The sequence below is a fragment of the Physeter macrocephalus genome, chromosome 5 (assembly GCF_002837175.3).
Source record: "Physeter macrocephalus isolate SW-GA chromosome 5, ASM283717v5, whole genome shotgun sequence".
NCBI lineage: Eukaryota > Metazoa > Chordata > Mammalia > Artiodactyla > Physeteridae > Physeter > Physeter macrocephalus.
This window is the reverse complement of record NC_041218.1, coordinates 90,772,132-90,797,833: the sequence shown is the minus strand read 5'-3', so window position 1 is coordinate 90,797,833 and position 25,702 is coordinate 90,772,132. Positions and strand designations below refer to the sequence as shown.

The 25,702-nt window shown below is 36.2% G+C and overlaps 1 protein-coding gene across 4 annotated transcripts in view; it reads right to left on the bottom strand.

Moving 5' to 3' along the window:
• KMT2E (lysine methyltransferase 2E (inactive)) overlaps window positions 1–25,698 on the bottom strand; it is a 105,664-nt gene extending 79,966 nt beyond the window's left edge. For 2 of the 4 annotated variants that reach the window (XM_055085072.1, XM_055085074.1), the window contains exons 1-2: window positions 25,361–25,698; window positions 1,945–2,017 (exon numbers count right to left, since the gene is read on the bottom strand). The gene's annotated coding sequence lies outside the window, so the exon portion shown is untranslated. The remainder of the gene's footprint in view (window positions 1–1,944; window positions 2,018–25,360) is intronic. The other 2 variants (XM_024115941.3, XM_055085073.1) reach the window with 2 other exon arrangements.
• Between the last annotated feature and the right edge of the window lie 4 nt (window positions 25,699–25,702).

Here is a 25,702-nt window from a genome sequence, read left to right as displayed (position 1 = left end):
CTACTAGATTTCAAGTTATAACAAAAATATACCATAACAGGCAATTGCACTTAAAAGTGAAAAACATGAGCATTGGAGCCTATCTCTAACTCTCTAACAGTAGATGTGTGAGCTAGGCAAGTTATTTAACCACTCTAAGCCTCAGGTTCCTTGTTTATAAAATGGGTATATATCCTCCTACAATTTCTGTGAAGAAAATGAAATAATGACTGTAAAGCATTTCATACACTGCATTATGCATACTGAGCAATCAATAAGTGGCAGTCACATAAGAAAAGTTGCTCTTATTTCATAACCAAAAAACTGTGTGGATAGAAAAACTTTTTAGCTCTCATTTAAAGAGAATCTTCTGGGCTTCCCTGGTGGTGCAGTGGTTGGGAGTCCGCCTGCCGATGCAGGGGACACGGGTTCGTGCCCTGGTCCGGGAGGATCCCACGTGCCGCGGAGCGGCTGGGCCCGTGAGCCATGGCCGCTGAGCCTGTGCGTCCGGAGCCTGTGCTCCGCAACGGGAGAGGCCGCGGCGGTGAGAGGCCCGCGTACCAAAAAAAATAATAATAATAAAATAAAGAGAATCTTCTAATAGTTTTTGAAAATAAAGTATGTAATTATGGTTCTCTATTTGCTACGATTTTACAGTTTTCACCAAATTAAAATCATCCTCTTTAAAAAAATCATTCTCTAAAAACAATTAAAGCAGGGTGAGAAAAAGGAAAAACTGCCCTACCTCCTTTTCTGCACCTGCGACTGTTTTAGAATTACTTCATAAAAAGCTATATTTATTAACCTGCACAAAGCTATAAAATTATAAAATTAGATTCTAAATGACAAAATGCAAGCAACATATAAATCAAATGTTATATTATTCTGTATTTCTTTAAAATACTGAAAACTTGGACCTAAGAACAGATAATTAAAATTTAAAAAAATTCTCCTGTTGGTAGCATCTAGTTGGTAGAAGTTTTCTTTAGCTCAGCTTATCTTAACATTAGACTCATAGGAAATCTTATGTTTTAGGTATATGTTGTTAAATATTTAGTTGTATGTTTTTTTTTTAAAAAACCAGAGGCAGAAACTAGAAAGCAGAAGTAAAATAATTATGTATTCTTTTAGGTAACTGAGTAATATTTCCAACCTAAAACAATTTATTTGAATACATATTTAATAGTGTCCCCCATTTTTATATAAATATACAGTCCTCAATAAACACTATATTTGAGCTGTTTTTAAATAGCAGTGAAGAGCTTGCCATAAGCCTATTTCAGACAATGGCTTATACTTTGGTGATTACTGCCTGTCTCTCAAATCCTGCACAGTGCGTAGAACATAAAAGGCACTCTACAAAGAACTGGTGAATGAATTAGAGCACCCAGGATGAAACTGCAGTTCTGGCCTCATTAACCAAATAAGTTGTCAACCTATACAATTACGTGCTATAAAAACAACCACATGACACCTTTTCCAGAAATGTATCTCTCATCTAGAATCACAGAAGCTCATCCCCAGGATAACAACTCATCATCACATCTGTAACAGAACCACAGACTCTGAGTTTGATTCAGCAAACAAGATGATCTCACAAGAGGTCAGAAGGCAAGAGGTCATATCTATTGAGACCATAAAGTGGCAAATATTTCACTACATTCATTAATATCAAAAACTCCATAGTCAAAAAACTCATGCTGTTTAAAAATCCAGCATAAATTCATTAGGGTCTTTAAAAATAAGAAAAAAAGGGAAAGACAATGTAGTAAACAGAAAAGATGTGAGCTTATAACATAGGCATAACTGGAGAAAAACAATTCAACACAATACAAACAACTACCACAAAGCTTTCATATCTTACATGTGAACAAAAAACTGGTTATACAACTGGCAAGTAAAATATATACAAAATACATTGAGAATAAATGGCAGCCATTAAAGAAATAATATAAAAGGAAATACCATGAGATGTCTGGTAAATCTGAGGTCCAAGAAAGAATAAATGTCTTCACAAAACCTGCTATCCAGAATAGACCTAGAAACCAAGTGAACATAGGAGTATTGAGCTGTTTATAAATGGCATAAAATTATAGGTATTGATACTTCTGTCTAACATGGAACCTAAAATCAAAGGGACTCAAATAAAGACAGCAGCTAATTCTTAAAAAAATAAATTTATTCTTCACTCTTTTATACAAATGAACGCAAACACAAGGAAACAACACTAAATACCAAATCAAACTGGAAAGAAACTGGGAAAAAACGATATCAAAAACAGATTTAGGGGAATTCCCCGGTGGTCCAGTGATTAGGACTCTGCACTTTCACTGCTGAGGTGTGGGTTCAATCCCTAGTCAGGGAACTAAGATCCCACAAGCCTCGTGGCACAGCCAAAAAAACACACACACAAAAAAAAATACAAAACAAACAAAAAACAAAACAAACAAACAAAACAACCCCACAGATTTAGCAGAGCAAAGGCAGTGATACCAAAACAAAACCAAACAAAACCCTAAAGTAGGAAAAATGAGATAAAAGGCAAGAAGGAAAAGCAATTAAATTAGAAAACAGTTTATCAGAAGAACTGGAAAACTGAGGCTGCTTTTAAGACATTAAGAAGTTCAAAAAACAAAAAAATACCACTGAAAAGATAAATATGATACCCAAAAGGCAAAAAAGATGAAAATATGAGGAAAATTTTTTTCTAAAATTACAAATAAAAGGTCCAACCCAATTTAACATAATCTCTTTGAGGAAAGGGTCATTTATTATTACCTTTCAGTCCTTAATAAATACCTTACATAGAACTCAATAAATATTTAAAATTAAATCCATGTTTACATTTTGGACATATAACAAGAGAATAAGCGGGTGAATCTGGGGCTGAATTACTAATAGAAATGAAACAAAGAAACTTGAAAGAAATTGTGAGGTACCACATACCTGAGATTTTCATATAAATCAGAAATTAAACTGCCCTCATTATTCATTTATGATTTTAATTTTACTTATAGCTGTTGACTAAGGTATAACAAAAAAAGGATATAGTTAATCAAAATCTATTACCAAGTTACTACCTACGAAACTTTGGTCAACTCATTTCACTATTCTGGGCTTCAACTATAAATGGAGGCAGGTTAGGCTGATGATCTTACAGTTTAAATCTTACAATCACAAGTACATTAACAGATTAGTCCTGATAATCAAAATGACAGATAAATATCAGATTCTAAAAAGAATAATAGAATGAATTATGTATTTCTCTAACTGGGTTAATGTTAGTATTAGCCAGTGCTCTATAAGCACTTACCTGATACTCAAATGTCCCCAAATAGAGGTTATAATAATAATGATGATAAATACTGCTTACAATGCTTAATCCTCACAATGAGTCTATGGCATAGGTACATTTATTACCCCATTTCACAGATAAGGCAGAGAAGTTAAACTTGTCCAAAGTTCCATAGCTAATAAATAGAAGAATCAGGTTTTGAACCCTAACAGTCTGATTCCAGAACCTACACAGTAGTTTCCCTGAAATTAAAATTTACCCGATGACTGGTAATAAAATAAATAAAATAAAATCCAGAATTTACAGTTAAGGGGGAAAAACTGACAACTGCCTCTCTCAAAAAGAGGAGAAATTAAATAACTACATAACTGTTTCACAGCAGAACATCTGGACTGCATTCATTCTGGCACACTAAATGAAACAACAGTAACAAAATCTACTTTGCTCCTCGCCAAAACCTAATCTACTTAATAAACCTACATGCATTCCACAGCAATGCATTAAAACACTACAAAGTAAGTAAAGATGCATGGGCTCAAAGTCTAAAATTTGCATTTAAAATATATAAGGGACAGTGCAAAGCACATACTCAAAGGATAAAAATATTTAAATTCCTATTATTTTTCAGGAACAAACAGATGCCTTGCTAGTGAACTGAAAGCAACCCAAAAGTTAAGGGAACCAGGCTCCAAATTTGAGATTACTAATGTATACATAAGTATACTCAATTCCTTATACAGAACTATTTGTTAAGCAAAGACCACCTATCTAACCAGTTGAATTTTAACTTGAGTCTCCCTTTGATAACCATTTCATTCCTAGAGATAAAGAATTTCACCAATTGAACTTACACTAAAATCTTTTATAGCAAATAAACTCTCTAGTTAAAAAATCTTTCTTCTGGTAGTCAGGATTAACGCTGATGGACCTACATGAAAAATGGAAACCTATATATGAAATTCAATGTTCAAAACACACAGTTTCTGGCTCTATACGAGAGTTCCACAGAGTTTCACCATATCATATTTTAGTACAATTCCAACCACTAGTACTAAACTCAATATCAAAATAGCAATGCTTCAGTTTTCACACTCTGCCACCTATTAATAATGGTTACTTATTCTCTTGAAGCCTTAGTTCCTCATCTGTAAATAGGGATAATCATAAAACATATTTCTGAATTGTTTCAAGGAATCTGTGTGCCACTCAGTTAAGTATTAGCTATGATGCTAATACCAGGTAACATTTCTGGGAATTAAATATTTAGGAAAAGTCCTTAAAAAGATGAGTATTGGACCTTATGATATCACTGGAATCTAAAACATGATACAAATGAACTTATTTACAAAACAGAAACAGACTCACAGACATAAAAACAAATTTATGGTTACCAAAGGGAAAGGGGGTTGGGGAGGAATAAATTAGGAGTTTGGGATTAGCAGACACCAACTACTATATATAAAATAGATAAACAACAAGATCCTACTGTATAGCACAGGGAACTATATTCAATATCCTGTAATAAACCGTAACAGAAAAGAAAAAAAAAAGTATTGGAGAACAATTCTCAGCTATTATACTTGTAAAAGTCAGGTAAACTATTAAGAATTTCTGATCTATTCTAGAATCCATTCTTGTCAGTAAAGGAGAAAGGATGCTTCTGTGTTGGACTGCAAATCAGAGAACGTGATAGAAGTAGCTTCACTTAAAAAGGCAACAGCCAGGGACTTCCCTGGCGGTCCATCCGCTAAGACTCCACGCTTCCACTGCAGGGGGCCCGGCTTTGATCCCAGGTGGAGGAACTAAGATTCCGCATGCTGTGTGGTATGGCCAAAAAAAGGAGAAGCGGGTCGGGGGGGAAGCCAACAGCCAAACCTCTTTATTATAAACTCTAAACGTACTGTTTCGATTATTTTCTTAAAATAGTAACAGAGTAATGGTTAAAATAACTAGGGCATCAGGCCCTTGAAATCTTTTTTACAGAATTTTTGTCAAAACAAGATTGGCTCTAGTAAGAGTAAATTCTTTAAAGAATAAGCCAATGCCAACCCTCATGATATTACCCAACAAGCATCAAACCACCCCTATACAGTTAAGAATGAGGCACTTTCCCAAATCAGCCAGTATTTGGCATTACTTCACACTGGCTTACCTTGCAACCCAGTTTACCTTATCTTCAGCTCACTAGAGATTTGATATTGTAATCAAAATAAAGTATCAAGAAGTACAACCTTTAAAAAAAAATGAATACAAAGAGTGAGGCTTAGTGTAAATTTTGGTTGATAATGATGTGCCAATGTTGGTTCATAGAATGTAACAAATGTACCATAATGATGAGAAATGTTGATGGTGAATATATTCTGAACTGTTTGGCATCATATAATGGGGTACCACTCTAACAGGGTTTGGGGAAGCTATTCTAAACACCAATTCTTCAACCTGTCAAAGTACTGGTACACTCCTCCATTACCACCCCAAAACAACCTTGAATTAAAATAATTTCAATACTATCCAGTTTTTTAGTGCACCACGTCATTACTTTAAAATGGTATGCACCATTCCCTGAACTGTTGGAGGTCACTAACCTCTGGTGTAAAATCTAATAAAATGCAGCCTTTGAAGCAATTCAGTGATTGGTAACTGGTTAGTCTCTGGGTGCAAATGTACAATTTCTGTTTCCTACACACACAAACTATTTTTAGAATGAGTTCAGTCTTTGTTCATACCCGAGTATATAAGTAACAAAAGTGATTTCATTCTAAACAGTTACCTATTCCCACTTTCTACTTGCCATGTGGCCCACAACTATATGCTGTAGAATGTACTGCTTGATATACAAACACAGAAGAAAAAGAATCTTCAAATTTAAGAATTTCATCTTCCCAATTCCTTAAAATCTTACTTTTAGGTACAAAAGTAATGAGTACTGTAAAGCATAACACCACATAACTTCAGTGGGTTCTAAACCTTCCTTTAGTTTAAAAAAAAAAAAAATTGTTGTCTACAGGAGCAATTTTTAAACTGTGCTCCCAATAGTCCTAACAGAGTTGGGGATTGAGATAATAAAAGAAAACAGAGTCAGGGAAGTTAACAAAAGAAAGTGAGAGACAATATGTCCTGTAGATTTAAAAGAAAAAGTCTGAAGCTGCATGTTCTATGGGGTAGCTACTAAATGAGAAAATAACATGAAGTGGAACACTACTTAGCATTATAAAGGAATGAACTACAGATACATGCAACACCTTGGATGAATCTCAAGGAAACTGTACTGAGTGAAACAAATCCAATCTCAAAAATGTCACACATACTGTATAATTTCATTTATCTAACATTCCTGAAAGACAAATTATAGAAACAGAGAATAGTGTGGTAGTAAGAGCACAACACCAGGGATCCTTGTGGTGATGGAACTGTGCTGCATCTTAATTGTGGTGGTGGAGATACGAACCTGCATATCATAAAAATGAAAAGAACTATATACACACAACACACACAAGTACAAGTAAAACTGGGGAAATCTGAACATAATGGGTGAACTGAATCAATGTCAATATTGTGGTCATACTGTGCTACAGTTTTGTTTGTTTGTTTTTGGGTTTTTTTTTGCAGTAGCGGGCCTCTCACTGTTGTGGCCTCTCCTGTTGCGGAGCACAGGCTCTGGACGCACAGGCTCAGGGGCCATGGCTCACACTCCCAGCCGCTCTGCGGCATGTGGGATCTTCCCAGACCGGGGCACGAACCCACGTCCCCCGCATCGGCAGGTGGACTCTCAACCACTGCGCCACCAGGGAAGCCCTGTGCTACAGTTTTGCAAGATGTTACCACTGAGGGAAACCAGGGAAAGGATACAGAATTTCTATTATTTCTTACAATTGCCTCAAAATTAAAACTTTTAAAAGTGACATTAAAATTCTGGCCTTCAAACTTTGACTATTGATAGAAATTTTCCTACAAATAAAATCTTACACAGAAATCTAATCATCTATTTTTATTCCAGGATTAAAAAAATTTTAATCTCCTATGCTTTTCCCAGTGATTGCTAGTGTCAACTTTAAATGTTGTGTTAAGGAGGCTACAGCCAGATACAAATGGGACATGGCCCCAGTGATTAATGATATTTGCTAATGGTCACAGTAGGCCCATTATTTGCTTTTTTACTTCATTATTTGCTATGTCTGCGGTTAAAGAAGGTGGCAAGGGAATGTCCCTGCCTGAACATCCTCCCACCTACCAGTTAAGTTCCATTAAAAACCTAAGAATTCCTGGAGAATAGTTTGAAAATCATTGGCTAAAAGAAAATACTTACTGACTAAACATGTGACATAAAAAACTTATCGCACTGGTGAATTCTCTTCTCCAAACGGAAAAAACAAACAAAAAAAAACAGTCTTCCAAAAAGTAGTGTTAAAACACTGTAATTAAAAATCAAACAAAATCAACAATAAAAATCCTGCATTTATCTTTTAGCCACTCAACCTATACAATCAAGCTGGTTCATTCTTGCCTTTTTAGCCTTCAAATAAGTATGTCACCAGGAAAGGGCATACTTTTTGACTCAAACAAACTCGCCAATCATTTTATTCTCTCATTCTTGATTCTAATTCAAGCAAAACAATGTCCTCACTCTTCAGGATGAACTAAGTATTCCTTCTATCACTATTTTAATCATTTCTTTTAGTCTGAACCTTGAATCCTCTCGTTTCCCTATACAAAAACAATGTGTATCAAATCTAATTAATAGGATTTAAACAAATCTTTCTGATCCTACTGTCTACATTTTCTTATCTCAGACCTAGGCTACCAGAATAAGTTTCTAAGTAGTCTCTCGCAGTATTCTGACTTGACCTTTAAACCAGTGGTTCTCAAACAAAGATCCACAAGATGCCACTTTGCATACACCTGGTGTTAGGGGTTGAAAATAACAGATTCATAGGCCTCACCCTAGAGATTCTGGTTAAGTAGGTCTGGGATGTGGCCTGGATGTCTTAAAAAAAAAAAAAAAAGAAGAAGAAGAAAGGCATTTGCTCCAGTGCTCTATTTTAGAACACTTGCTGAAACACTGAATATACCTCAAAGCCCACTAGTTTCCTAATTTTGCCCTCTTCAGAAAAGCATAATAGCTCACAGTAATAATAGATTCCTAATCTTGGCATTATCAGGTTACCCTGTTCCATACTAATATCCCAATATAAAAATCCACTGATTATGTCAGTCTTTTTGTGATTGTTGGCATATCCTTATTCATTCTCCTTCAAATTTTCAAAAGTCATTTTCCTCTATTTATATCCATCCCACTCTATAAATAAAAATCTTATTAAACCTTCGAGGACTGTTCAAGTACCAGCACTTCCTTGAAGCCTCAACTTCCCAACTTTGACATCTCTGCCACAAAACTAGCTTTGAGATCTCCAGCAGATCAACCTCCTGAGCATTGTTTCCTTATCTGCAAACAAAAATTGGACTAGGTTAACTCAAAAAACTGTTACACCTATAAGGCCTCTTATACACTAATCTCTTCCCTTCTTAACTTCCCAAAGAATATATTACTTACATTTTTTTAACCACTGGTTTATATTTTGACACCCTTTTTGGAAACAAGTGTTAGATATACAGCTTCCACAAATAGATCATCTACTTCACTCTATAGCAAGAACTGAAATACTTATATATTAGCTCTCAAAGCTTGGAACATAGTGGCTAAGATACCACCTAAGTTATTCTTGCTTAAACCACACTTTAACACATTTAATCCTCTCCTCTCCTTTTAGATGAACGTGAACATACCTCAAAAACAAAACAAAAATTCTGCCATTAAAGAATGTTAGTGACTGATTTCCTTTTGGAACCTTTTTTTTAATTGCTTCTTTCTCCCTTATTACTCTAAAATCTGGTTGTCCTTTAAGGCTCAATCCTCCCCATTATTAGTCTCCACCAATCCTGGATATAACCATTAATTCCTGATTTCCTATTCCTAGCCATCTACAAGATATATATATCTATTCAAATACCTGCCATCACTACAAAAATCAAACTTTCAAACTGAATCTTTTTCACACACCTTCTTCCATTCCATTTTTTATTAGTACCCTTTTCTCCCAGTTCTCTTTTTAATCATCCTTTTCTCTAGTCTATTACATTTGGGCACCAGTCTTCTGTGCCTCCCCAGTGTTTCAGATTCACTCTTCCTCAATTTCTGTGGCCCTCACCACGATCTTCATCATCTGAATAATTTCCAACAATCAACAACTCTTCCAGCTTATCACCATCAAGTTCTGAGTACTTTGCCTCCAAACAATGGAAGAAATCTTGAGTGTTAAGCATTTCTCCCCCCAGATTATGGCAACTATTCTTTCAAAATATAATAAATTCAAATTCATTCATTTAACATACTTATTGAGCATATACTATTCCCTGGATACTGTTCTAAGTGCTGGGGAATGAGCAGAGAACAAAATTAAGCTGCCCTTCCTTCTAGAGTAATGAAAACAAAAACAAAAATAAACAAATGGGACCTAATGAAACTTAAAAGCTTTTGCACAGCAAAGGAAACCATAAACAAGGCAAAAAGACAACCCTCAGGATGGGAGAAAATTCAGTTGCCCTTAAGACACCTGAAATGAGCTATGACAATCTAATATAATCAAGGGTACCTTAGAATAGTTTTCTTAAGTAACTGCCTTGGATTAATCATTTGTGTATTCTCATTATCTTGCCAAGAACTAGGCCTTTTTAAGGATCAGTGGAAAGCTATGATGATTTTCAAATGACTTGAATTAAAATTCTTCATCAGTCACTCTTTAGCTATATGACCCTCAGTCTCTCTAGGCCTCTCATGAAAAATGGGTAAAAAATCGACCTGCAGAGTTGCTGTGCAGAGAAAGTAAGATATGTAAATACACTGCAGATACTCATTTATGGATGTTAGTGTTGTGCCTCTTAGAATTAAAGCCATGAAGTTTATATCTTTCAATCCAAAGATAATTTAATCAATTCCAGTAAAAATATTGTTGGCTACCAAGGACATACAAATGGTGAAAGAACACGTGAAAGAACAAATGGTTAAAGAATACATGTGTTTAAAATATTTACTTTTGGTCTTCCCTGGTGGCGCAGTGGTTAAGAATCCACCTGCTGGGCTTCCCTGGTAGCGCAGTGGTTGGGAATCTGCCTGCCAATGCAGGGGACACGGGTTCGAGCCCTGGTGTGGGAAGATCCCACATGCCGCGGAGCAACTAAGCCTGTGAGCCACAACTACTGAGTCTGCGCGTCTGGAGCCTGTGCTCCGCAACGGGAGAGGCCGCGACAGTGAGAGGCCCGCGCAACGCGATGAACAGTGGCCCCCGCTCGCCGCAACTGGAGAAAGCCCTCGCACAGAAACGAAGACCCAACACAGCCAAAAATAAATAAATAAATTTATTAAATTTTTAAAAAAAAACAAAAAAAAAAGAATCCACCTGCCAATGCAGGGGACACAGGTTCAAGCCCTGGTCCGGGAAGATCCCACGTGCCGCGGAGCAACTAAGCCCATGTGCCACAACTACTAAGCCTGCGTTCTAGAGCCCGCGAGCCACAATTACTGAAGCCCGTACGTCTAGAGCCCATGCTCCACAACAAGAGAAGCCACTGCAATGAGAAGCCCGCGCACCGCAACAAAGAGTAGCCCCCACTCGGTGCAACTGGAGAAAGTCCATGCGCAGCAACAAAGACCCAACACAGCCAAAAAATAAATAAATAAATTTAAAAATTTACTATCAAATCTTAAGTCTAAAATAAGAGTACTTTAATTTCTAAGTATCTAACAACCTACAAAATCAGCAAGAGACCAAAATGAATAAAAAAAGGAAAAATACTTTCCATGTTTAAACCGTTTACTTTTATGGAATTTTTCCCAGTCCTTTGATCCCAGGGCTTACAGTATTCAAAGATCAGCTTCCCCCTCTTCATGTTAATATAAAAACAAAAACAAAAACCTCGAAATGGAGGACTGGTGTATTACTACTAGAGAGTTGAAACTTAGAGAAAAAGTCCATGCATCTTATTCAAAAATGAATTATGGCATTAACAGATCTAAGTCTCTATTAGAAAAGCTTTTAGAGGCATATAATCACTGAGAAATTTTACAACAAAGAAAAAAATAAAATGTCAAGAATGAAGTTGGTAGATACAACGAGTTCTATAGTGACCAGTATATTTGCTATAAGACAGGCTGCACCCACTTTCACTTTCGAACTTCATTGTAAAGACCTTTATGTGAAAAGATTAAATGAAAAATAATCCACATGTACTGAGCTGAACGGCCACTCTTATAAAAGTCATTTGAACATGAAGAAAGAAGTTGCTGTGTGATATCAGGGTTCCATAATGAACCACTTACTTCAGTCTATAAGAAGCATAAACCTGAAACTTCTTCTAAGTGATAGTTTAGGCTATACCCGCAGAATGTCTTCTGAAATCTCCACCACGACTATAGATTAAATTTAAATGATAAATATCACAGCTTCTCAGATACTCTCAAAGTAAATACACAACAAAAGAACTTTCGTGTTTTGGCACAACCACACCACATCCATAAAATCCGCCAGTTTTAACACGGAATTAAAAAAACCAAGCAGTTACTACATTAATGTATAACTAAAAAGTTACTACTAACACAGAGCAACTAGGTTACAACACACCAAACCATTACAGGCTGAAATCTGAAAATGAAACAAACTGATCCCAGGTATATTAGCCAACACAATCATCAGCTACTTCCCTTAGGAAATATGTGCAAGATCAGCAAGCCAAAATTAGTAGCTACCATGATGCTTCCACATAGAGGGCATTCAACTATCTGCCACTAAATGAATCTAATTTATAATACTATCAGAGTTAGAAAGGTCCTAAAGAAAAGTACAATTTACATCTCACAAGATAACAAAGGCTATTGGATCTCAACATGTCAATGTATATGTTAAATTCTAGAGACAAATGAAATCTGTCATTTCATCTAGGTAGGGTCATATAAACCCCATTGGACAAACCTGAGTCTAATTCTGAAAGAACATTTTTAGATCTACAATATACTAAATGAAAAAAGAAAGTTACAGAATACAGTTAAGATCCACCCTGTTTTGGATTAAACATTGAAATCTGGATTTATACACAAAAAATAGGAACTAGAAGTTTGAGTTCATCAAAGTCAGTCATTTAACATGGAGAATCATGAAAAAATTATATATAAATATATATTATTATAAAGACTGTATTTTTAATTTATAATATCATTCATCAATATTTTGGTGTCAAGCCAAAATATTTTTTGAATATGGCTCCCGTAATTCGAATTCTGGGTTCTCGTTCTTGTAGAAACCATATCTATAATGTATTACCTATGGTTTTTGGTTTTAGATTATTCCAAGGTAAGAAATCACCTAGACACTGTGCAGCAGTGTGAATGTAGACTTCCTTCTAGATTTTTATTATTTTTCCCCATAATCTTTTAGTTGTCTTACCATTACCTAACTTGACAATTTTCTTCAGCAATTAATTTGCCTTTATCAAGTTTTCCAAAGCATTTAACTTAGTTTTCATTCAATTCTCTCTTCACATTCACTTATCTCTGTTTTATGTAATACCTAACTAATATAAACACAATACAAGTACAATGGGATTAGCCAATTTGGGAACAAATGTGACTACTGTGAACATTCAACTCAACTAATGGCAGCAGCACAGAGTAGTTTATTTACATCATTCAACATGTAATGGGCATCCGTAGTTTTTACAGAAGGACTATTAATCCTGAAGCTTGGTTAAACGAAGGTTAAAGAAACTTCTACAGCATCTACATAAAACACCACAAGAAAAATACAGAAATTAGAAACAGTCATCACCTCAGCATAAGAGAGAAACTAAGGATGGGAGCCAGAGACTCACTTTTTTCCTGAAACAACTATAGCAGCAACAACTTAGAGAGCTTACCAAGATTTTATACGTATTAACTCACAGAATTTCAAAACAACTCTATATCAATTACATTCCAATTTAAAAAAAAAGACTCTGTAAGACAGGCTCGGGCTTCCCTGGTGGCGCAGTGGTTGAGAGTCCACCTGCCAATGCAGGGGACACGGGGTTCCTGCCCCAGTCCGGGAAGATCCCACATGCCGCGTAGTGGCTAGGCCCGTGAGCCACGGCCGCTGAGCCTGCGCGTCCGGAGACTGTGCTCCGCAACGGGAGAGGCCCGCGTAACCAAAAAAAAAAAAAAAAAAAAAAGATAGGCTCTATTATTATGTCCATTTTGCAGATCAAGAACCTAAGGCACAAAAAGGTAAGTAACTTGCCCAAGGTCACACAGGAGTACAACCTAGTTTGAATGCAGTCAAATTAAAGCAGCAGTGGTTCCAGAGTTTCTACTCTACACCCCTCTGCAATACTGCCTCTAAAGAAGTACTGAGTTCTTTTAATAAGCACATATTACCTCCATAATCTTAACAATTTTAGGGAGTAAATAAGCATGTCCTAATATATCACTCCCCAAGGGTAATTTTTCAGTGGCTCTCCCATAAAAGCCACTCTTTTATCCTGGCATTCAAGACTCACCACAACTTTATCCCAATTGGTACTGCTATAATTCCAATCCAAGACTCTTCTAGAAACCAATAGATCATCTTGAATTGGGATATAGAAAAGCACTAAATATAGAGTCTGTTACATGACATTACACAAAGACCAGTATTTCCTCATTTAGAGAATCCAGAAGCCTGGCTTCTCAAGAGAAGAGTCAGCATGGTTTCTTGGAAAAGTATAAAGCACCAAGCATCAGGATCTAAATTTTAATCCTTGATCAACCATAATCTAATATGATCTTGGGAAAATTATTTAACCTCCCTGGGGCTGAGTCTACCTGTAATATAAAAGACAAGAGCTAAAACAGTGTAAAAATCAGCTGAGACTAGTACTCAAATGCAAATTCAAGGCCCCTCTAGATGTGATTATGTAGGTCTGGAATGGGGCCCAAGAATGTTCATTTTAATAAGCACTCCATGCAAATGATATATGTGGTCCCTGGGCCACAATAAGAATATTTAAACAAAAGATCTCACAAGTCAATTATAACTCTAGTTTCTTAACTTTAGTCAATAGGGTGCTACTTTACATGTCCAGATTGGGGTTTTGGGCCTAAAAGAAAATCCTCTAATTCATCATGGGACTTGTTTTTGCACCTTTCCCTCTATACTTTTTTAAATCTATGGGCTAAGATTTGGTAACGCTACAAATTGAACTTTCCTTCTCCTAAGATACAGTTGGATACAGTTGATTCAAATGAGTTTTAAGTCAACAAAGCACCTACAGAATGCTACAAATCCACTGTATCATCTTGTTAATCCTCACTATTCTGAAATATGATCTTAATTTTCTCAGAACGGAATTTAAGTTTTATAGAATAAAATCCCCACTCTATAAGTATTCATAACACTTTTCTTCTACCAGTCCCTCTGAAAATTTCCCAAGAAATTAAATTAATAATTTTCATTCAATATGTTACCCAGGACCTGAATCAGTGTAATATTCAAATTATCATCCAAATTCACTACCAATATTTTGCTATCAATGAAAGGAAATATGCCAAATTGATAAAAGTGACATCACAACATAATTAAAGTCTAAATATGTGTTTTGTTTCTTGTCTCTTTCTTGTTCTTCTGAACTAATTTACAATGAGTATGTATTTCTTTCACTACAAGGTTCCAAAAATCATAAACTGCTTTGACCTAAGGGTTATATGTTTGATGCTCTGCTGTATTACCATCTTACCAACCGCTTTTTAAAAAGCATTAACTTGGGTATATGGAAAAAAAGAACCTGTCTCAATGATTTCAGAAAAAAATACTTTAACTTTAAAAAAATCACTTAAAAGAAGAATTTTTTAATGGAAGAAGGGAAATAGCACCATAATTAAAATATGTATTTTTAGCCTTGTGTTACAAATCAAACTGCTAGCATTAGTAACAAATCATACATCTAAACAACTGTTAAAGGCTCATTTAGCAATAATTCTAAAAACTGAATGAGGAATTGGAACTACATCATTAAAAATTTTTTTAAACAATCTAAGTACTTAATTTCTGTGTTCTGAATTTCAAATTAGGCTAGATTCAAGAAACTATTTTAAATCCCATTTGTGTGGAAAACCGTACAGGAATACTATCGATACTATCTAAATTATCTACACTTTTCTTCCTTAAAATTCATTTATTTGTTGTGATTACAAAAGCAACCTATATGCGTTACAGAAAAACCAAAATGGAAAAAGAAACTCCCACAATACCAATTACCCAGAAACAAACCACTGCTAAAAACCTTGGTAAATGGGCAGTCACCATAGTAAAAACTTATTCAGGTAAGAATCATCAATAGACACTACATCTAAGAGAGGCAAGTCTCATGAGGAACAGGATATTTACACAATTTCAAAATATCTCCCCACAAATTACTTAATAATGGCAAAATGAGAAACAGTAACTATACAATGGAGAAACTCCTCAATACCTTAACCAAGCAATCAAAACGAACATACTGGTAGTGGGCAAACAAACATCAAGTGCCTCTAGATGAGAGAAAAACACATACTACTTATCTAGTGTTCCAGCACAAAATGTAAAATCTGAATTTAATTATGAAGAAAACTTAGACAAACCCAAATTGAGAGGAACTGAATAAATATCTAGCCTACGAATATTATGACAAAAGACTGAGGAACTCTCTTCCAGACTACAGGAAACTAAAGAGACCTAAGAACTAAATGCAATCTACGATCCTGGATTAGCTACTGTACCAGAAAAAAATACTAATAAAGGGCATAATTGGGACAACTGATGAAAATGGAATATGGACAATAATCTAGATAAAAGTAGTACACGCATGGTAAATTTCCTGAATTTAACCACACTGGTTACCTAAGAAAAGATGCTTGTTCTTAGGAAATGCATACTTAAGTATTAAGGGCTCTAAGAGGGCATGATGTAGGCAATATACTCTCAAATGGTTCAGAATTTTTTTTTTTATACATACAGAGAGAAGAGTACATAGTGACAAAATGTTAAAAATCAGGGGATCTGGGTGAAGGATATAAGGCAAGTTTATACCATTCATGTAACTTGTCTGGAAGTTTGAAATTATTACAAAATAAAAAATTAACACCCAAAAAACCCTCTTTTTTGGGGAACGTTGGTCAACATTCATATATACTTATATATATATATATATATATATACACACACCATATTTGTATTTTTAAGTTAAAAAATAGAATCATCATTTGATATTAATTATTTAGTTTTAGAGGCCCTCCAAGGTATATCTGAGTATCTGTATATATACTTATATATATATATATATATATATATACACACACCATATTTGCATTTTTAAGTTAAAAAATAGAATCATCATTTGATATTAATTATTTAGTTTTAGAGGCCCTCCAAGGTATATCTGAGTATCTGTGGAAAAAAGGCAATTATTTTCAGATGAATTAGAGGTGTTTTTCTTTTGCTCTCCATCCAAGGAAACTACCTCCCCCCCCACACACACACTCATACCTTAAATACTCACCCCACTACCATCTCCTTAACCAGTCACAGCTAATTAGAGGGATCAAGATGGAGAATACTGGTTCTCTGACATCTTGCCAATCCCTGTGAGGCCCAACTGTACTTTTTCAAATAAGTTCTGTGAGATTTCCCTACAGCCTTATAACAAATCTTTTACTTTAGCTAGATGGAGCTGATTTCTGTTCCTTGCATCCAAACAAATCCTAAAACAGTAGGCTTTTGAGAAACAGAAACAAATGGTGCATGGGAAACAGCAGCTACTCAAATTAATCTTTTGTCTGTGCCTCAAAAATAGTGTTTAGGGCTTCCCTGGTGGCGCAGTGGTTGAGCGTCCGCCTGCCGATGCAGGGGACGCGGGTTCGTGCCCCGGTCCGGGAAGATCCCACATGCCGCGGAGCGGCTGGGCCCGTGAGCCATGGCCGCTGAGCCTGCGCGTCCGGAGCCTGTGCTCCGCAACGGGAGAGGCCACAACAGTGAGAGGCCCGCATACCGCAAAAAAAAAAATAGTGTTTAGGTAGGGGTTTAATGCTAAAATGTAATAAGGCTGTGTCAAATTCAACCAATTATGCAGCTTCATTTAAAGAGAAAAGCAAATAATTCCAAAAGAAACAATCTTACTTTCTCAAGAAGAATTACTATGTACCAGACCAACCGCAGACCCTGCTGCCTGGCCACCAATTTATGGCTACTGAAGTATCATCCCATCTTGGGACTCCCCTGGTGGGACAGGGGTTAAGAATACGCCTGCCAATGCAGGGTACACAAGTTCGATCCGTGGTCCAGGAAGATCCCACATGCTGCGTAGCAACTAAGCCCATTCGCCCCAACTACTGAGCGTGTACTCTAGAACCCACGAACCACCAACTACTGAGCCCACGTACACCTAGAGCCCGTGCTCCACAACGAGAAGCCACCGCAATGAGAAGTGCTCACACAGCAATGGAGAGCAGAGAAAGCCCGCACATAACAAAGAAGACCCAACGCACCAAAAACAAATAAATGAATTAATTTTAAAAAAATGTTAAAAAAAAAAAAAAATTCCCATCTTTTGCCACATGATTAAAGATGAAATGGGTTTTCAAATTCCTGAAACTTGTCTTTCTTTAAATGACATACAAAATAAGATAAGAGGAATGTAAGAGGTCTCTCTGTAAAATCAAAAATAGAAACTATGACCTCATTATTAGTCTGTGATATAAGAAAAAGTATTAGAAGGGCATATCTTTCTCACAGATAGTCTCCTGATATGTGAACTTGTGAAAAAACAAACCTGTGTTTTCCGGACAATACTTAAGTGATAATGGTTAATTTCCATCACATTCCTCACTTTTTGCTAAAAACCACTGACACCAGGCTTTACCTAATTCTTACACCAAACAGTGAGAAAAATGGAAAACATACAGCTCTAAAGTTTAAACTTATTTAGTTTAAATTAATTTATCACGGTAAGTTTTGTTAAAGGCTTTAAATAAAAATTATGTATTAAGTACTTTTTGAAAATAAAACTCAACAAAGATTTAAGAAAATTTTTAATTTTCTGGTCTCAGATAAAATGTTAGATAACATAATTATGTGAACTTGAAATTATCTTATAAATACCACAAAACAAAACTAACTCAATCCCACTGTTATATTACTTAGCTTCTGCCACAAGCTCAGACCTTAAATGGTGCACCCATGTTGTGTTATAACACAGGTGTGATTACTCAATATTATCTTTCTCAATAATAAACCTCAGGACCAAGAATGTTTATACGTTTGGATTAACTCTAAACTGCGCAATCATCTAAGAGTTAGTAGAAAATTATCTCTTCTCCAGTTGTATAAAGAAAGCTGTACTTATCATTTTGTATCTCATGTTGACCTGTATATAGGTCCTTCCTTAAACCCAGATTTCACATTTGAGATAGTTTTAAAACGCAAAAATACATATTTTAATTAAAAATGATGGACAAGTAATTATTTACTCATTAAATTATAAATTATTTACTCATTAAAAAGCATAATGTCTGTTTTGATGGCATCTTAATGCAACACACCAAAGAAGAAATCTGTGACTGACCTGTTGCATGGAAAATGTCCAACGTCCCTAAAAGCTTAAATAGTTTTGGTAAAAAACCAAATGAGATTTTCAACAAAGGAGGCCCGCATACCGCAAAAAAAAAAATAGTGTTTAGGTAGGGGTTTAATGCTAAAATGTAATAAGGCTGTGTCAAATTCAACCAATTATGCAGCTTCATTTAAAGAGAAAAGCAAATAATTCCAAAAGAAACAATCTTACTTTCTCAAGAAGAATTACTATGTACCAGACCAACCGCAGACCCTGCTGCCTGGCCACCAATTTATGGCTACTGAAGTATCATCCCATCTTGGGACTCCCCTGGTGGGACAGGGGTTAAGAATACGCCTGCCAATGCAGGGTACACAAGTTCGATCCGTGGTCCAGGAAGATCCCACATGCTGCGTAGCAACTAAGCCCATTCGCCCCAACTACTGAGCGTGTACTCTAGAACCCACGAACCACCAACTACTGAGCCCACGTACACCTAGAGCCCGTGCTCCACAACGAGAAGCCACCGCAATGAGAAGTGCTCACACAGCAATGGAGAGCAGAGAAAGCCCGCACATAACAAAGAAGACCCAACGCACCAAAAACAAATAAATGAATTAATTTTAAAAAAATGTTAAAAAAAAAAAAAAATTCCCATCTTTTGCCACATGATTAAAGATGAAATGGGTTTTCAAATTCCTGAAACTTGTCTTTCTTTAAATGACATACAAAATAAGATAAGAGGAATGTAAGAGGTCTCTCTGTAAAATCAAAAATAGAAACTATGACCTCATTATTAGTCTGTGATATAAGAAAAAGTATTAGAAGGGCATATCTTTCTCACAGATAGTCTCCTGATATGTGAACTTGTGAAAAAACAAACCTGTGTTTTCCGGACAATACTTAAGTGATAATGGTTAATTTCCATCACATTCCTCACTTTTTGCTAAAAACCACTGACACCAGGCTTTACCTAATTCTTACACCAAACAGTGAGAAAAATGGAAAACATACAGCTCTAAAGTTTAAACTTATTTAGTTTAAATTAATTTATCACGGTAAGTTTTGTTAAAGTCTTTAAATAAAAATTATGTTTTAAGTACTTTTTGAAAATAAAACTCAACAAAGATTTAAGAAAATTTTTAATTTTCTGGTCTCAGATAAAATGTTAGATAACATAATTATGTGAACTTGAAATTATCTTATAAATACCACAAAACAAAACTAACTCAATCCCACTGTTATATTACTTAGCTTCTGCCACAAGCTCAGACCTTAAATGGTGCACCCATGTTGTGTTATAACACAGGTGTGATTACTCAATATTATCTTTCTCAATAATAAACCTCAGGACCAAGAATGTTTATACGTTTGGATTAACTCTAAACTGCGCAATCATCTAAGAGTTAGTAGAAAATTATCTCTTCTCCAGTTGTATAAAGAAAGCTGTACTTATCATTTTGTATCTCATGTTGACCTGTATATAGGTCCTTCCTTAAACCCAGATTTCACATTTGAGATAGTTTTAAAACGCAAAAATACATATTTTAATTAAAAATGATGGACAAGTAATTATTTACTCATTAAATTATAAATTATTTACTCATTAAAAAGCATAATGTCTGTTTTGATGGCATCTTAATGCAACACACCAAAGAAGAAATCTGTGACTGACCTGTTGCATGGAAAATGTCCAACGTCCCTAAAAGCTTAAATAGTTTTGGTAAAAAACCAAATGAGATTTTCAACAAAGGTGTAAAATTTACCTAACAATACAAACATGGCTTTCCTACACAATTTAAAATAAAATTTGATTTATGAGCTATCCACAAGAACTGAATTGATATCAAGCAAAAATACATATCAAGTGAAATATAAAACTGTCTTCTTGATTCTGATTTAAGTAAAAAGCGTCCTGGTTACCAATGGTTAATAAAAACCTCTCATATTCTTAAAGATACAAGTAAGATCTAATTAACCTAGCCTGAGTCACTACCATTCGATTTTTACTGTGGCACTCATCATAAGTGCTCACAATAACAGAAAACAATTTCTTTTGGTCAACTCCTACCTCTTTACAAAATACTCATCCTTAAATTGCAATGGCAAGACTGTTACCATTAAATACTGTCTACTTCAAAATTTTAGTGCACTAAAAACAATTTTCAACCACAAATATTGCTCTTCCATATTAAATAAATTTTTAGGTAATACAAAAATATTTTTTTCATTCAATATTAAGGAAAAAAATGAGACTACTCCCAACATTATTACAGAAGTGGCAGTAAAAAAGAGATAGTAAGCCACTCCAATTTTAAACCCAGCCTACAAACTGAATAACATTTACACAGCAATCTCTCAAATAGTATCTGTCTTGTTATTTTGCCAGTCAATACAAAAAATAATTTTATCACAAAGTAAAAATAATTCTACTATATTCATCATTAAAAAGTAAATCTCACAGAATACATGTATTTAACATTTATTCTCACACATGACAAGGAACAGTCCCTGATCACCCTGAATATCTGAGATGTAAATGTGTTCACTTAACAAAAGCTTTAAATTGAACAAAAAATTGGGCACCTACTATCTGCTAAGAATGAATCCTTTGGAGAGAGAAGCTATTATATATTATTAAAATATTTTTAAAAAAATAAACATAATGTCTCTTAAGAAGATTCCATACTAATATTCCTTAAGCAATTTTTTGATAGCTCTTCAAAGTCCTGTTGATTTTATACAATACTTTAAACACACAATGGTAGTATACATTTTAAGTCCCAGTAGTAACTTCCAGAAAAGAAGAGCTGTTAGGATTTACAAAATACACTTTAAAAAATAAAACCATAACCTTCTTTAAGAGTTTGATTCATAAAAATGGGCAATATTATTCTTAGAAATAAGAACCAATTTAATAAGTTCTAATTTCACTAAGACCACTACAGTATATATTGAGAGGAAGAGTTTCTCCTAACTTATTAATTGGCTTTTTGCCTCACTTCCTCATTTTTAGATTCAAGAAATCCTAGAGCTTACTGCGGTATATATGGTAAAAATTCTCCGGCTGGAAGCAGTGAGGAAAACAGACGAGGCAAAATTGTAGAAGAGTTATCAGGGACCTAAAGAGTTGAAGAGAAATGAGAAGTCCTGTAAAGGTTCTAAACTTAATTGAGATCGAAGGGATCCTGTAACTTATACTGACAACAAAAGGGAAGCATGATCAAAATGTGGTCTCTAAAATTTGCTCTCCAATTACATTATGATTTTCTACAAATCCACTTAAACAGATACACAACTAATCCCTCAAATTCAGCTATTCTAAGAACAAAGGCCATTTGACTAGTTTTGCCCCAAGGCACCAAATGTTTCAAAACTCTCTGGAAACAAAAATTATGCCTCACCTTTTAATAAATTTGCCTTGACAATCCAAAACATAGATAGTTCATTGGGGTATACATGAATAAAAAGCAAACATTTACAACCATGTTATTTATAAAGTGCAATATACAAAAATAAATAAAAAGCCAGACTCACTTTATAGGAACCAAAAACACATCAATACAAACAAAAAGAAACAAACAAACCCCAAAGCAAGGAAGCAGGCCAGTACGAAGAAAGCTCATACAAGTGAAGGCAGCTTTTCTTATAATTTCTAACTTGATATTGTTTGTTTGAAGCCAAATAAATCCAAATGCCTTATAAGTCTAGACGTGATCAAGGTCAAGATCAACAAAAACATGCGTATAAACAGTGTTCCCTCCTCTGGCTATATAAATCAAGTTTTCCCAAGAGTATACTAATTACCTACATTAGATAATAAGTTTAAAGTACCAACCTTCTGAACCACAGATCTTAACCACTTAGTCTATAAAATAAATGTACAGTCTTTACACAGCAGATAAGGGTCTGAATTATATGATCAGTCAGAGCATATTACAAATGAGTACTGACCCCAAATCCCTACACAAACTCTTCCACCACCCACCACTTCATCTTATAAAATATTTCAAAGATTCTAAGTAAAGTTGTATGCTCAGTCTTCCATGATAAAACTCCCTAAGCCAGTAACTTCTACTATTATTTTGTAAATTAGAAATTTTTCATCAGTGTAATTCATATATGAACTTCATAAATCTCTTACTCCACTGTAAATATTTTAGAGCAGAATTTACAATGAAATAAGAGAATCCTGAAAGGGTGTATCCTCTCCAACCTTTTTAAGTACTACTGGATTGAAAGGCACTCATCTTCCAGTTGCTCCACAATCAGAATGGTCATTAAATGCCATTAATAGCCCACTCTTAGCTCACTGCTTACTTCAGGCCAAAAAAGATCAACTTCCCACTATAGAGATGAATTCTGATCATTCACACTTTAAAAAATAAAGTTAAATGACGTCATTTAATTTTCTGCCCCAATCTGTAAGATTTTGAAAATAGCATAAAATGGATTCAAAACCCTATTATGATATGGCTTTTATTTAAAGTCTATTAAAACAGACTAAATTCCACATCCCATAATGGGTAAATAAATGGGCATGTTTGGGAAGGAAAACTATCAAGAGCTAGAGCCTTACTTTTTTACTTACATAATTATAACAGAATGCTGTAAGACAACTGTAAGGCAGCAAAGCATGGAGCTCCACTTTATCAAATACATAGTCAACTTACAAAATTCCTAAGGAATGCTTAAATATATGAGAAAAATGGACGCCAAATATAATAGTGAGAACAAGCATCTCCACACCCAGTGAAGTAACAGGTTTAGGCTTGTTTGTACAGCTCCCTAAAAATGTAAAAGGTTACAAAAACCAAAATTCACAAAATTGGTCAAAAGTTGGATGGGAAACGTTCCACTCTAGACTAAAATGTCTAATCATACAAAATAGGTTGTACTTACACACTTACTAAACATTTTAATTTACTCTGGCTTATTGAATAAAAGACGCTTTGGATTAAACCAAACAAAAACTATTATTTGCCCCCAAATAATTTTTTCAATATGTAAGAGCACCTGGCCTCACTACTGAAATTTCTATTAAAAACACCTGAGTGTTTTTATTTTTTCAAAAGTGGTGTCATTTTATTTGCCTCTCAGGAAAAACCCATAAAATTAATCAACTAAGACACAGCATTGTAATTTGCAGTAAAATCAACACATCTCTGTAAACGGTTTGGGGAAGGAAAAAAGCCCAGCCTTTTCATGTAAACATAATAAGCCTGTAATATGCTGCAGACAAACGCACTGCAAGGGGTGTGGAGGACCCGAGCTGATTAGATTACCACAACATCAGCCTGGGGCCGCCATTTTTAGAATCTGTAAAGGACAAAAGAGGGAAATTTCACTTTTTACTGCCCATCTCGGAGATTAAAGGAAAAAACGGACTGTTTTCCAATTAGGTATTGATGTCTCCACCCCAGAGTTGAATGCACCTCACTTAATTCTCTCCAAGATCTCCAGAACTCCAAACACCTTACGTTATTCACATCTCTAAAAAGAGGGGAAACAGGCAAAACGGGGTTTACTCTACAGCTAACTCTAGCGATTTCCCTTTGCCTTGAAACTGCAACGTTCTTAAGACAGAGTCTAGCAAGAACGGATCTCTACGGAGCTAAGGCCGATGGAAGAGAGCCCTCCGGATTGTTTTCTCTCCCCCTCCCCCGTTTAGCACAGTGAACCGTTTGTTTCTCTTCTGTGTCTGCTGCCACAGTGTTTGTGCCAATCCCTTGGTCAAAATCAGCTTTCCTGAAATGTGCCATATTGTGGCTTCTAAGCCTCCGCTACAGTAAAGGACGGCGATAATGCAAGAGGAGGGGGGAGGAGACTGAGAAGACTGGGTACTGGGGTGACCACCTCAGGGGCGGTTTTACCCTCTCCCGGAGAGGATGAAGAGCTGTCTCGTTCTCCCACAAAGGGAGATACCCAGGGCGTTCTTTCCACCCCCTTCGTATTTATGAGAAAATTAAACCAGAGACTGCCAGGCAAGAAATGGAAGCAGCAAAAGAAAATGGGGCCTAGACGGGTTCCCAGCACCTGAACGAGATGCGGTAGAGGACAGGGAGAGCTGGCAGCTCCTGGGACCACTTCGACACAAACCCTACTAACAGTCACAAGCCTCCCTCCTCACCCAAGCGGCCCGAACCCGCTGCCAGCGAGGAGCGCGCCCCCTCCCTAACTCCCACTCTCAAGGGTTTAACTGCCAGTTTCCCCTTCCCCAACCCTAAAACCCGCCATAATGCTCCCTTTCTAGGGACAGAGAGGAGAAAGGATTAAATTCGATTCAAACAACCAACGTCTTACCCCCGCCAAGACACCTGAGAGCCACCGTCGACCCCCCCCCGCCGGAAGAATAAAGATGAGAAAGCCCCCTACCCCTGGAAACACACGTCCCTCCACCCGCAAACCCCATGAACTCCCAAGGAGACGACAGGCACTGACCTGTGATGTTCACACACCAGACACCCGAACCCCGTTATTTGCTCGACCCCCAAGGAGTCTGTCCACACCTCCGCGGTCAGACGACCCCCCGACAGCAGCCACTGCGGACTCAGGACCCGGCTCCACACACCCCCTCCCCAAACAGCAGCGCGCAGCCTCTTCACCAGCAACCAAGGAGTAGGGGAGGGGGCACCGAGAAAGTCAACAGGAACGCAGAGGCGACGGCGAGGCTGCTCAAGAGTGTCTATGCCCCCTCTGTTGCCGCTCCCGAACTCAGGTACCGTCTCGGACTCGGCCCCCTGCGCCCGCTCAGTGTCACTGCCTCTCGCTCTGGGAAAATGG